The following is an 11,038-nucleotide window of genomic DNA, read 5'->3' as shown; positions in this document are numbered from 1 at the left end:
CAATTTTACCCAAAAATCACCTGAAATCATAACAAAAACACAAAAACTCAAAGTAGCATCCAAAAGGTGAATTTTGCACTAAAACCTACTAAAACTTAATAAAATGTAATAAACTATAGCTAAAAACATTATGAAAATAGTAGCAAAAAGGGTATAAAATATTCACTCATCACTAGCCAAGAGAAGAGCCCGAAGGGCTGAATCTATTTCCTTTTATATCTAACCTAATTTGATTTCAAAATAAAATAGAATAATAATTAATAAAGTCCAAAAGATTATGTTTGGGAATAGAAATAACTAAAAAAATAAAATTCTATAATTATAATTCAAATTTAACTAATGAAGTCGAAAAATGTGAAAGTGCAGAATGAGGTCCCAGAGAAGAGATCCAGCCCGAAGAGCTAAATATTTTTCCTTTTATATCTAACCTAGTTTGATTTGAAAATAAAATTAAATAATAACTACCAAAGCCTAAAAGATTGTGTTTATAAATAATAACCAAAACAAAGTAAAATATAATGAATATGACCCAAATCTAACTAATGAAGCCTCTTTGTTGAAGTTGGATCCGCGCTACTGGCGCTAAACGCCAGTATCGGCGTTTAGTGCCCCACAAGGCGGTAAGGTTGGTACTCGTTTCTATCTTCCTGGTGCTAAATGGCAGGGCCGGCATTTAGCGCCCTACGAGGGAGTAAGCTCTCACATGTTATCAAGCACCTGGCGCTAAACGCTCAGGTCTGCATTTAGCGCCAGCTTGACAGAATGGCTGCACGCATTTCAAAGCTCTTGGGTGCTAAACGCCAGATGCGGCATTTAGTGCCAACTCAACAGAATCAAAATTCTTCTCTATTCTTCTACACAGACTTTGTCAATTGCTTCAAACTTTACCTGAAATAACTAAAAAAATAAAACGACTCAAAGTAGCATCTAAATTGGCTTCAAACACTGAAATCTTAATAAAAACTCAGCAAATTCATATCTAAAATAATAAGAAAATAAGGAAAAGATATTCACTTATCACAACACCAAACTTGAATTGTTATTTGCCGTCAAGCAACTTGAAACAGTATAGAACTGAGAAGTGAAATTGCCCAAGAATTGAGTTTTTAGTTAAGCTTCTGTCCATTCACTAAATGGGGTTGATGACACCGTGATTCTGAATAGTTTCGGCATCTCACTATCATTTAAAGCTCAGAAAATGTTAATGTCCGTCAGAACTAGAACTCGGATAATGTTATGTACTCTCTTCCTATTTAACCTTTGATTAATCATTGAACACAGCTTTTTCTTATCTTTTTCTTGGGTGCTTTGCGCCTTGAGCCTAGCCGCGACTTCTAAATGCTTTGTCTCAAGCTTGACTTGACACAAAAACACCACAAGCACTTAACTGGAGAACTCTTTGAGTTCGGATTTTTCTTTTTATTTTTCCCAGTCAGTGGTGCTCAGAGCCTTTGGCATACTCTTTAATTACATTTGGTCTTGACTTTTAGTGCTTTGTCTAAAGAATTTCTTGACACATTTACACCACAAGCATATGGCCAGGTGATGTGAGAGAATTACGACGGTTCGAAAATTTAGCAAAACAATTTCTTCGTCGGTAGCATGGTCCAAACTGACAAATAACCCTCTCAATTAAAGTTTAAATTCAAATTAAAATAACCGAGAGTAATTAAACCTCGGGTCGTTCTTCCCTAGGAACTAGTGACAATAAGCGCATACAATTTTGGTTGTGGAAAGAAAAGGGGTTTTCAATAATGAAGCAAGAAATTAAAAAATAAAAGAACGATCAAAATTACAATTAATAAACTAATAAAGAAATGAAAGAACTATGTATGTCATATGAACAAGTGAGACTCAAAATTGATGGAAAAGTGGTTCAAAACATAAATGGAGCCTTGACTTGGGATGAGTTATGGAATTCCTTCCTTGCCATAACCACAACTATGATAATTATGATGGATTAATCTCACTTAGTCAACCCTTAACATCGAAGAGTAAGTCAAGTGAGCATAATTGTTTTTAATCCACAAATCCTAGGTAACTTACTAATTACCTTAGTAAAAAGCGAGTGTTAGTGGAAACAATAACAATTTACAACCCAAGAATTATCACTAAATGTCAGACATTATGACTCTAGTAACCCATATACTCATTTTCCCCAAGTCAAGGGGTGGAAATTTACCCATAATCAAAATTGACATTTTATCAAACACATGGTTGGCATAATTATAAAACATGGCAAAATTGGGAAAATGATAAAAGCTATGAACCACAAATGATCAAAATCAACAATAATACTCAAACAAACATAAAATAATCAATAATAATCAAATTCATCAACTAGAAATCTAAAATTGCAAAACTATATATTTATTGACAAAGTGACTTAAAATATAAGAAAGTGTAGAACAAGTAGTATAGTAAAAGAGACAATTAAAAAATACTTACAGTGAAAATAAGCAAGGATCCAAAATCGAAACTTGAAGCTATAAAATTCTACAAACCCTAATTAAACCCTAAGGAAAATTGAGAGAAAACCTAACCTAAAACTACGCTAAAACTATCCTAAGTGTGTTGTATAATGTATGGTAGTGTATGGTATGAGTGTGTGTTGATAGCCCTTCTATTTATGCCTCAAAGCCTTCAGAAAAGAAGGAAAAAGATCATCAAGAATAAAAAATCTCACAACAGGAGCTGCTGAGATTCTATGCACCCTTTCCCCAACTGCTCAATGGTGCTGTGGAGAAGAGAATATACTCAAGATTTCTTGACTTGTTTGCATCTTGCATGTAAACATACCATTCATCAAGACCATCCAACAAATGCCTGCATACATCAAGTATATAAAGGAACTGCTTCCCAGGAAAAGCTCACTCAAGGGGGGCCAAACTATAGTGATGAACAAGGAGTGCAGCGCCCTCATTCAACCAAAGTTGCCTGCAAAAAAGAAAAGACCCAGGGAGTTTTCACATCCCCTGTGCCATAGGAGAAACAATGTTTGATAGAGCACTCTGCGATTTGGGAGCAAGCATCAACTTAATGCCCTTATCCCTTGTGAAAAGGCTGCAGATCAATGAGATAATGCCCACAGACGTAGTCATCAGGCTGGCTGACAAAACTCAAAAACAAGCAATAGGAGTGGTGGAAAATGTGTTGGTAAAGGTTGGGAAGTACTTCCTCCCAACAGACTTTGTCATATTGGACATGGAAGAAAGTCACACTCACCCAATCATATTGGGAAGACCATTCCTAGCTATAGCCAGAGCACTCATAGATGTGGAGTGAGGGAAACTAATCTTGAGAATCCATGATGAACAGCTCACCTTCACTGTTTTCAAACACTCACAAGAAACAGATCAAGAGAACAAGGAACCAGGGAAGGATCACCGTGAGATACTGAAGGAAGAGATAAGTACTGAAGAACAACAAGCTCATTCGGAGATTCCATTGGTTGATGGACCAGGAAACAAGAAGTTGTCACAGCTCAAGGACAAGCTGGAGGAACCTAAACCACCAGAGGTATGTGAAGACAACATCAAAATTCCTTTAGAAGAAGAGGCCACAAAGAGCAAGGCAACATCAAAAGAAACAAAGAAGAAGGTACCAAGGAGGTGGAGGAACAAAAAGATCCCTACAGAGGACTTCTCTCCATGGGATAAAGTGATCTCAGTTTACTTCCCAGATATCCCCCCTAATCTCCCCACTGTACCATCTCAGTTACCTAAGGTCTTCACTATCAACAGAGTTCTCTCCTTGGAACATTTAGAGATCATTGATACAACCAATGGAGATAAGTCCACAGCAAGAGGGGAGGACTTGAAGCATTATCAACCTCCCCGATGAAGGAGAAACGTCAAGCTAGTGACGCTAAAGAAGCGCTTCATGAGAGGCAACCCATGTTTTATATGCTTTTAGAAAATAGTGAATAAATCAATATTCATGAACTCCAACCCAAGCTTGACAAACACTTAGTGAAATTCGTATTATGCAGTATATAGTGAAGAACAAGTTTGGTGTTCAAAGCATGCCAAGAAAGCATGAATGCAGCTCAGAGCATGCTAGTCTTGGAGCTTTGAACAAAACTTTTCATCACAGTGCTCCAAACTAAGTTTGGTGTCACCCCAGGGTGCCACGAATATGCATATAAGGATACACAGTTAGTTAGTTAGTTGGTGTTCATGAATAAACAATCTAACCCTATTTCTTTATTATACTAGCCGTAATGTTTAATTTTTATGATATTAATTTTCTTATTTTATTTTTATAGGGAAAAAAGGAGAGGACCATTGAAGGGGATTGATTGGACAATTAAATGAGGAAGGTTCGGCCACTTCATGAAGAGGAACTACACACTTGTTTCAAGAAGGAATGCATTGAAAATGTTGCCATGCAACATTGAAAAAGATGAGACCCTTGGAGACCGAACCAACCCTCTTCATAAAGTTTATGATCCTTCTGCTCATTCCATGCACAGCCCCAACCGTCCATCAAGTAAACACTCCATCAATCCACACCTTTCATCCACTCACCACTTCTCTATATAAGTGGATCTAGTCTGCACTACTTCCACATTCGAAATTCCTATCACTTGCACTTCACTTTCCAACAACTAGTTCTCCCAACCTTTCATTCTCTAAATCCTACATTTCTTCCTTTCACTACACCCTTTACACATTAACTTCACTCATGGCAGCATCAAGCTCCAAGCGGCAAAAGAGGAAGGAACCAATAGAGAGCATTCCTTTCGATGAGAAGAGATTCAAAACTGCGTTCCATGAAAAAGAATTTGAGCGGATAAGGCTCAAAAAGATACTGCCCGAGTTAACCTTCCAAATCAATGAAGACGAGTGCCCACAGATTCGGGAGAAAATTGAACAAAGAGGGTGGCAAAGGCTCACGAATCCAGAGGGGAAGATCAATGCAAACCTCGTCAAAGAGTTCTATGCAAATGTGGTTAGAGAAGACAAAACCAAGGCCCCAACCTTCAAAAGCTACGTAAGAGGAAAGGAGGTGGACTTCAGCCCAAATGCTATAACAAGAACTCATCACCTGAAATCACCACATTTTGATAAGTTCAGTTATCATGCAAGGATAAATAAGAGCCCTGACAATGATGAGCTCACAGAAATCGTGACTGATATCTGTGTTATAGCAGCTGACTAGGAGAGGTATGCAGATGGGAGACCCAGATTCATCAAGAGGGGAGACCTTAGCCCGGAGGCCAAGGGATGGTTTGAACTCGTAAGGATGTCTATCCTCCCAGCTGCAAATAATTCAGAGGTCAATATCAATCGAGCGACTATGGTACATTGCCTAGTACAGGGTGGAGAAATCAATGTGCATGAACTCATAGCTGAGGGGATTCAAGAGTCAGCTGAGAAGGTTGATCCGGGTGCCAGGCTTTGGTACCCCAGCACTATTCTCAGATTGTGTACAAGAGCCAAGGTAGTCTTCGAGGATAGCAATCCAGACTGGGTAAATCCTGGGAGGCTAGTTACACTCCAGCGTCTGATCTATACTACTCCCACCCAACAACAAAGAAGACCCCAAATAGGAAAGCAAAAAGCGAAAGAAGGAGCTCATCAAGAGGAATCTCATCAGGAAGAATATCAACAAGAAGAACTGATGCACGGAAAACTTGTCTCATAACAAATTTCCTTCGGCAAGTGTACCAAATTTGTCGTCAAGTAAAAACTCACAATAGAGTGAGGTCGAATCCCACAGGGATTGACTGATCAAGCAACTTTAATTAGAGGAATGTTCTAGTTGAGCGAATCAGAATTTGGATTGAGAATTGCAGAAAATTAAATGGTGGAAAAGTAAATAACAGAAAAGTAAATGCTAGAAATAAAGAGCTGAATGTAGATGACGGAAAGTAAATTGCAGAATCTTAAATGGGAATGGGGTAATTGCTCATAAAAGTAAATGACAGAAATTAAAGAGAATGAGTAAGATCAGAAATGGGGAGTTCATTGGGCTCAGGAGGTGTTGCATTCTCCGGATCAATTTCATTTTCATCTCTTCCTCAATCAATGCACTCATTGATCTCCTTGGCAATCTTAATTGATCGAATTACAATTCCTTGTAATTCAATCTCAAATCTTGATCAATAACCAATTTCTTGGTCAATTGCTCATGAGAAGAGATGAAGTATAGTCACTGATTTTACCACATGCATTTCCTAAATCAAGTGCTGAGAGGATTATAGTCACATATCCATCCAAACCCAATTTGGTCCAGCATGAGAAAGCATTTCTAGCATGATCTCTTCATTCCTCTTTCAAGGTTCAGAAGAGATCCAAGTTTGAATAGCTTCTTTTCCAAGATAACTACCCAATTGGATGAAGATCGAAAGCTTTCAAGTAAAATCAAGAGAAAAGATAGAAGAAGAATAATGAAAATAGGTATTGATTCATCAAATTACAACAGAGCTCCCTAACCCAATGAAAGGGGTTTAGTTGTTCATAGCTCTGGAAAATGAAAACAAAGATGGAGAATACATGATGAAACTAGAAGTGCAGAGAAAGTAAAATACAGAGAGTAGTTCTATGCCAAGAGGCTCCCTATATTTTCCAACTCCCTTTTTAATTCAAAGCTACTCCTATATATACTACTCTTCTGATCTTTTAGTTGGCTCTTCAAGTCTTGGGTATGGGCCTTTGGATCTTGAGTTTGAAGCAGTTATCTTCTTCATTGGGCTTGGCTTTACTTGCAGAGAGAAAGTGTGAAGTGGGCAGAGACTTTAGCTCAGGACGTTAGTGGTGTTAACGTTCAGTGAAAATATGGGTTCGAGAACGTTAGTGACAATCACCTTTTTCACTAACGTTCCTCACCCAAGTAAGAGCCACGTTAACCTCAACGTTAGTGGCACAAACGTTGCCACTAACGTTGCCTCTTTGTCCTTCGCACACGTTATTGGGACTTACCTTTCCCAATAACGTTAAGAAGCCTCCTCCTTCCCTACGTTAGAGTCCACGTTAACTTAGTTAACGTGGCTCCTTAACGTAGGCTTCCTAACCTTCGAGAATGTTAGTGACACTTATCTTTGTCACTAACGTTCCAATGTGCCCCTAGCTCCCACGTTAGAGTCCACGTTAACTAGGTTAACGTGGCCTTTAATGTGGATGTGCTAGCCATTTCCAACGTTAGTGACAAGTGTGAATGTCACTAACGTTGGCTCATTATCTCTCCTCCTCACGTTAGCTTGCACGTTAACTAAGTTAACGTGGGAGTTAACGTGGCTTATTGTGGCTTGTGTGGGCTCCTTCCAACGTTAGTGACAATGTTAGGTGTCACTAACGTTGGCGATCACCTTCCTTCTTCACGTTAGCTTCCACGTTAACCTAGTTAACGTGGGAATTAACGTGGCTTATTGGGGCTTGTGTGGGTTAATCCCAACGTTAGTGACAATGTTTGGTATCACTAACGTTGTCGATCACATACTTTCTTCACGTTAGCTTCCACGTTAACTAGGTTAACGTGGAAGTTAACGTGGCTTATTGTGACTTGGCCAACGTTAGTGACAAAGTTGAATGTCACTAACGTTGGATTCCTGATGTGCGGAAAACGATCCGACACAAAACTCACCGGCAAGTGCACCAGGTCGCATCAAGTAATAATAACTCACGGGAGTGAGGTCGATCCCACAGGGATTGAAGGATTGAGCAATTTTAGTTTAGTGGTTGATTTAGTCAAGCGAATCAAGATTTGGTTGAGTGATTTGTGATTTGCAGAATTTAGATTGCATGTAAAGTAAAGGGAATGGGTAAATTGCATTGAATTTAAAGAGAACTGAAATTTAAAGTGCTGAATCTTAAAGAACAAGAAATTAAATGGCAGAAAATTAGAACGCAAGAAATGTAAACTGCAGAATCTTAAAGTGCAATAAATGTAAATGGCTTGAATTGTAAAGGGAATTGGGAATTGGATTTGTAGAAATTAAACAAGGAAAAAATTAAATTCAACAAACAGAGAAATAGAAGATGACTTGGATTGAATCGGATCTAAAAACAGAATTGTAAATGAGCATGAAAAGCGTTAAACAGAGAAAGTAAAATGAGAATTCAGATCTCAGTACTCAAGAGACTAGATAACCAAGTCTAGATCTCAATGCCTTCCTAGATCCAACAAGAACAATTGCAAAGGAATTGTAAATTGTAAATTGCAGAGAAAGTAGATGAAGAAGCAATTAACAGAAATTTTAAATTCAATTGTGCAGTAAAGAAACAAAGAGGTCTCAGGATGAGATTGAAACAGAATTCCTTTAATTCTCCAACCCAAGATCCAAGACAATTGTAATTGAAATTGAAAGCAAGAAAACTAAGAGGAAGGGAATTCAATTGTCCTTCCCCGAGACTTAGAAATTAAAATTCACTCCACACCAAAAGCTCTCCGAAAACTCTCTATGAAAACTAAAAGGAAAGCTCCCGAAAAACTTAAATTCTATGCTATTTATACACTTTCTTCAAATGGTCTTCAAGCCTTGAATTGGGCCTTTGCTCTTGATGGAATTGGGTTGATGGAGGCCTTGGTTGATTGCTCTTGGAGTTTGGAGAAGAACCGAAGTGAACCGGGGTTGGAATCATGAAAGCTTGAGTAAAAGTTTGAGTAAAAGTTTGAGGCAAACTTTTACTCAAACTTTTCACATCAGCCCCCCCATTTTGCTGCTACCAACGTTTGAGCTAAAGTTTGGGGTCAAACTTTTGCTCAAACGTTGGCCTCCCCTTGCACACTCATGGCGCCAATGTTTGCCAAAAAGTTTGAGGCAAACTTTTGCTCAAACTTTTTGTCCTCTCTTCCTCCTAGCCATTCCTTCTTGCTTCAACCTTTCTCCAAGCTTTCTTCACCTATCATTAATCAACCAAACACATCAAAGCTATGCTCAAAATCATGAGATATTCATTCTTTCATAATATGTGACAATTATAGCATAAAACCTCATGAAATTGCATTAATTCATCTATGGTTGATTCAATCAAAGGAAGCATGAAAATCTACCCAATTGGCTTGCTTGTAGCTCAAGAAAGTGCATAATTCAAATGAAAATATAAGAAAAAGGCTAGTGAAACTAGGCTAAGATGACTTGTCATCAATTCCCCTTTACTTCTTAATGTTAGAGGCCACGTTAACTAAGTTAACGTGGCTCTTAACATGGCCACTTATGAGCTTGGTCCAACGTTAGTGACAAAGGTAAGTGTCACTAACGTTGGCTCCATTTCCTTTCCTCCACATTAGAGTTCACGTTAACTTAGTTAACGTGACTCTTAACGTGGGCAATGTTGGCTTCGAGAGCGTTATTGGCAATTACTTTTCTCATTAACTTTGCAAGTTACTCCCATTCCACGTTAGGAGTTACGTTAATTAGATTAACGTGACTGCTAACGTGGTTCTTCCTTGCTTCCTTTGTCCTGAAATCAAGCAATAGAGTGCATCAAAGTTCTAGTCCAAGTAATGGGAAATACAACATCAAATTTGTCATTAAATTCATGAAAAATCCTGATGAAATCATGTAAAGTGCACAATGTATGGTTGAATCAAGATGTAAGTGAATATCTACCCAAAACTAGCTTATTTTCTAAGGAAATGGATGAAACTACCCTAAAAACAGTAAAGAAAAGGTCAGTGAAACTGGCCAAAATGCCCTGGCATCAAGAACATCATGACCCAGCAACCTTGAATATGAATCACCTTTTAAGAGCCATTGAAGATTTGGGGATGAGACATATGGAAGGACAAGAGCAAATACTAAACCTTCAGTCCAACTAGATGAGCCAACAAGAAGAGTGGCAAAAACAACAAATGGAGCAGCAACAGGAACACTACTCCCAGCTCACTCAAGCCATCCACCAAGTTACTGAGAGGCAAGAACGTCAAGAAAAGCACTTGCAAGAACTCAATCAGCGGCAAATAGCTCAGATGAAAGCATTCAATGAGTTCACTGTACTTAATGAAGGACGGCAACTATATAGGGAGGAGTTCAACGTAAACACCCAAGCCAAGTTGAACTACATGTCTAGTCATATGCATCATCTACACTATGCTATCCCTACATATGATGAGGTTCAAAAAGATTTTGTAGAACAAGAAGAAAGGAAAGTGAAACAGCAGAAGGAAACACTAAAGAAGAAGATGGAAGATGGTGGCTTCTGGAAGAAGTTGATTGGAAAAAGCAAAGGGAGTGAGAGTATGAGCACTCAAGAGGGACACAAAGAAGACAAACAAGGAGGAGAGCATGGGCATCCACATGAGTAAAAGGTGGTGGAGTTCCTTCTTTGGTCTATCTCTTTCTATGTTTTAAATAAGGAAGATCTTGTATGAAATAGAGCATGCTTCCATGATAGTTTGAACCCTTTTTCAATTTTGTCTTTTAAAATTTTTTGTTGAATAGGTCTATGCTTGCTAGTCTTTATGTCACTGCATCCTTACTTTACTTACTTGTATGCTTGTCCTTTTGAATCAAATGAAAAGAGAATGAGTGTTTTATAAAAGACCAGAGTGGAGTTCATATGATGGAGTAAGTTCTTGAGTTTGTGGTGTGGTCATAAGTTAGCTAAGTTGGTTCAACCACAAGGTGGGAAGACAACTATCTGTCATGAATCATATGCTTGAGACACACCCCATGAGACTAACTAAATAACAAGGTCCTAATAAGAAAAAGGGGAAAAGAAAAATGAAAGTGAAAAAAAAACAAATAAAAGAAAAAGAGTAAGCAATAAGGCTAGGCACCAATGGTTTTAATCTTGAGGCATGTGTCTGTGGTGTTCCTGTGTGAGGGATTTACTTGGATGAATAAGCTCTTAGGGGTGCCTTATCACTTGGTAACTTGGGTTAACTAACTCGGGATTATCAGCTGAAAGTCCACTATCAAGAGCTTGACTTCAGGACAAAGGAAGCAAGGAAGAACCACGTTAGCAGCCACGTTAATCTAACTAACGTGACCTCTAACGTGGAATGGGAACTAACTTGCAAAGTTAATGAGAAAAGTAATCACCAATAACGCCCTCGAAGCCATCATAACCCACGTTAAGAGTCACGTTAA

Source organism: Arachis ipaensis, chromosome B09 (genome assembly GCF_000816755.2).
Source record: "Arachis ipaensis cultivar K30076 chromosome B09, Araip1.1, whole genome shotgun sequence".
Lineage (NCBI taxonomy): Eukaryota > Viridiplantae > Streptophyta > Magnoliopsida > Fabales > Fabaceae > Arachis > Arachis ipaensis.
The sequence above is the reverse complement of the archived record's forward strand: the minus strand, read 5'-3'. Positions refer to the sequence as shown.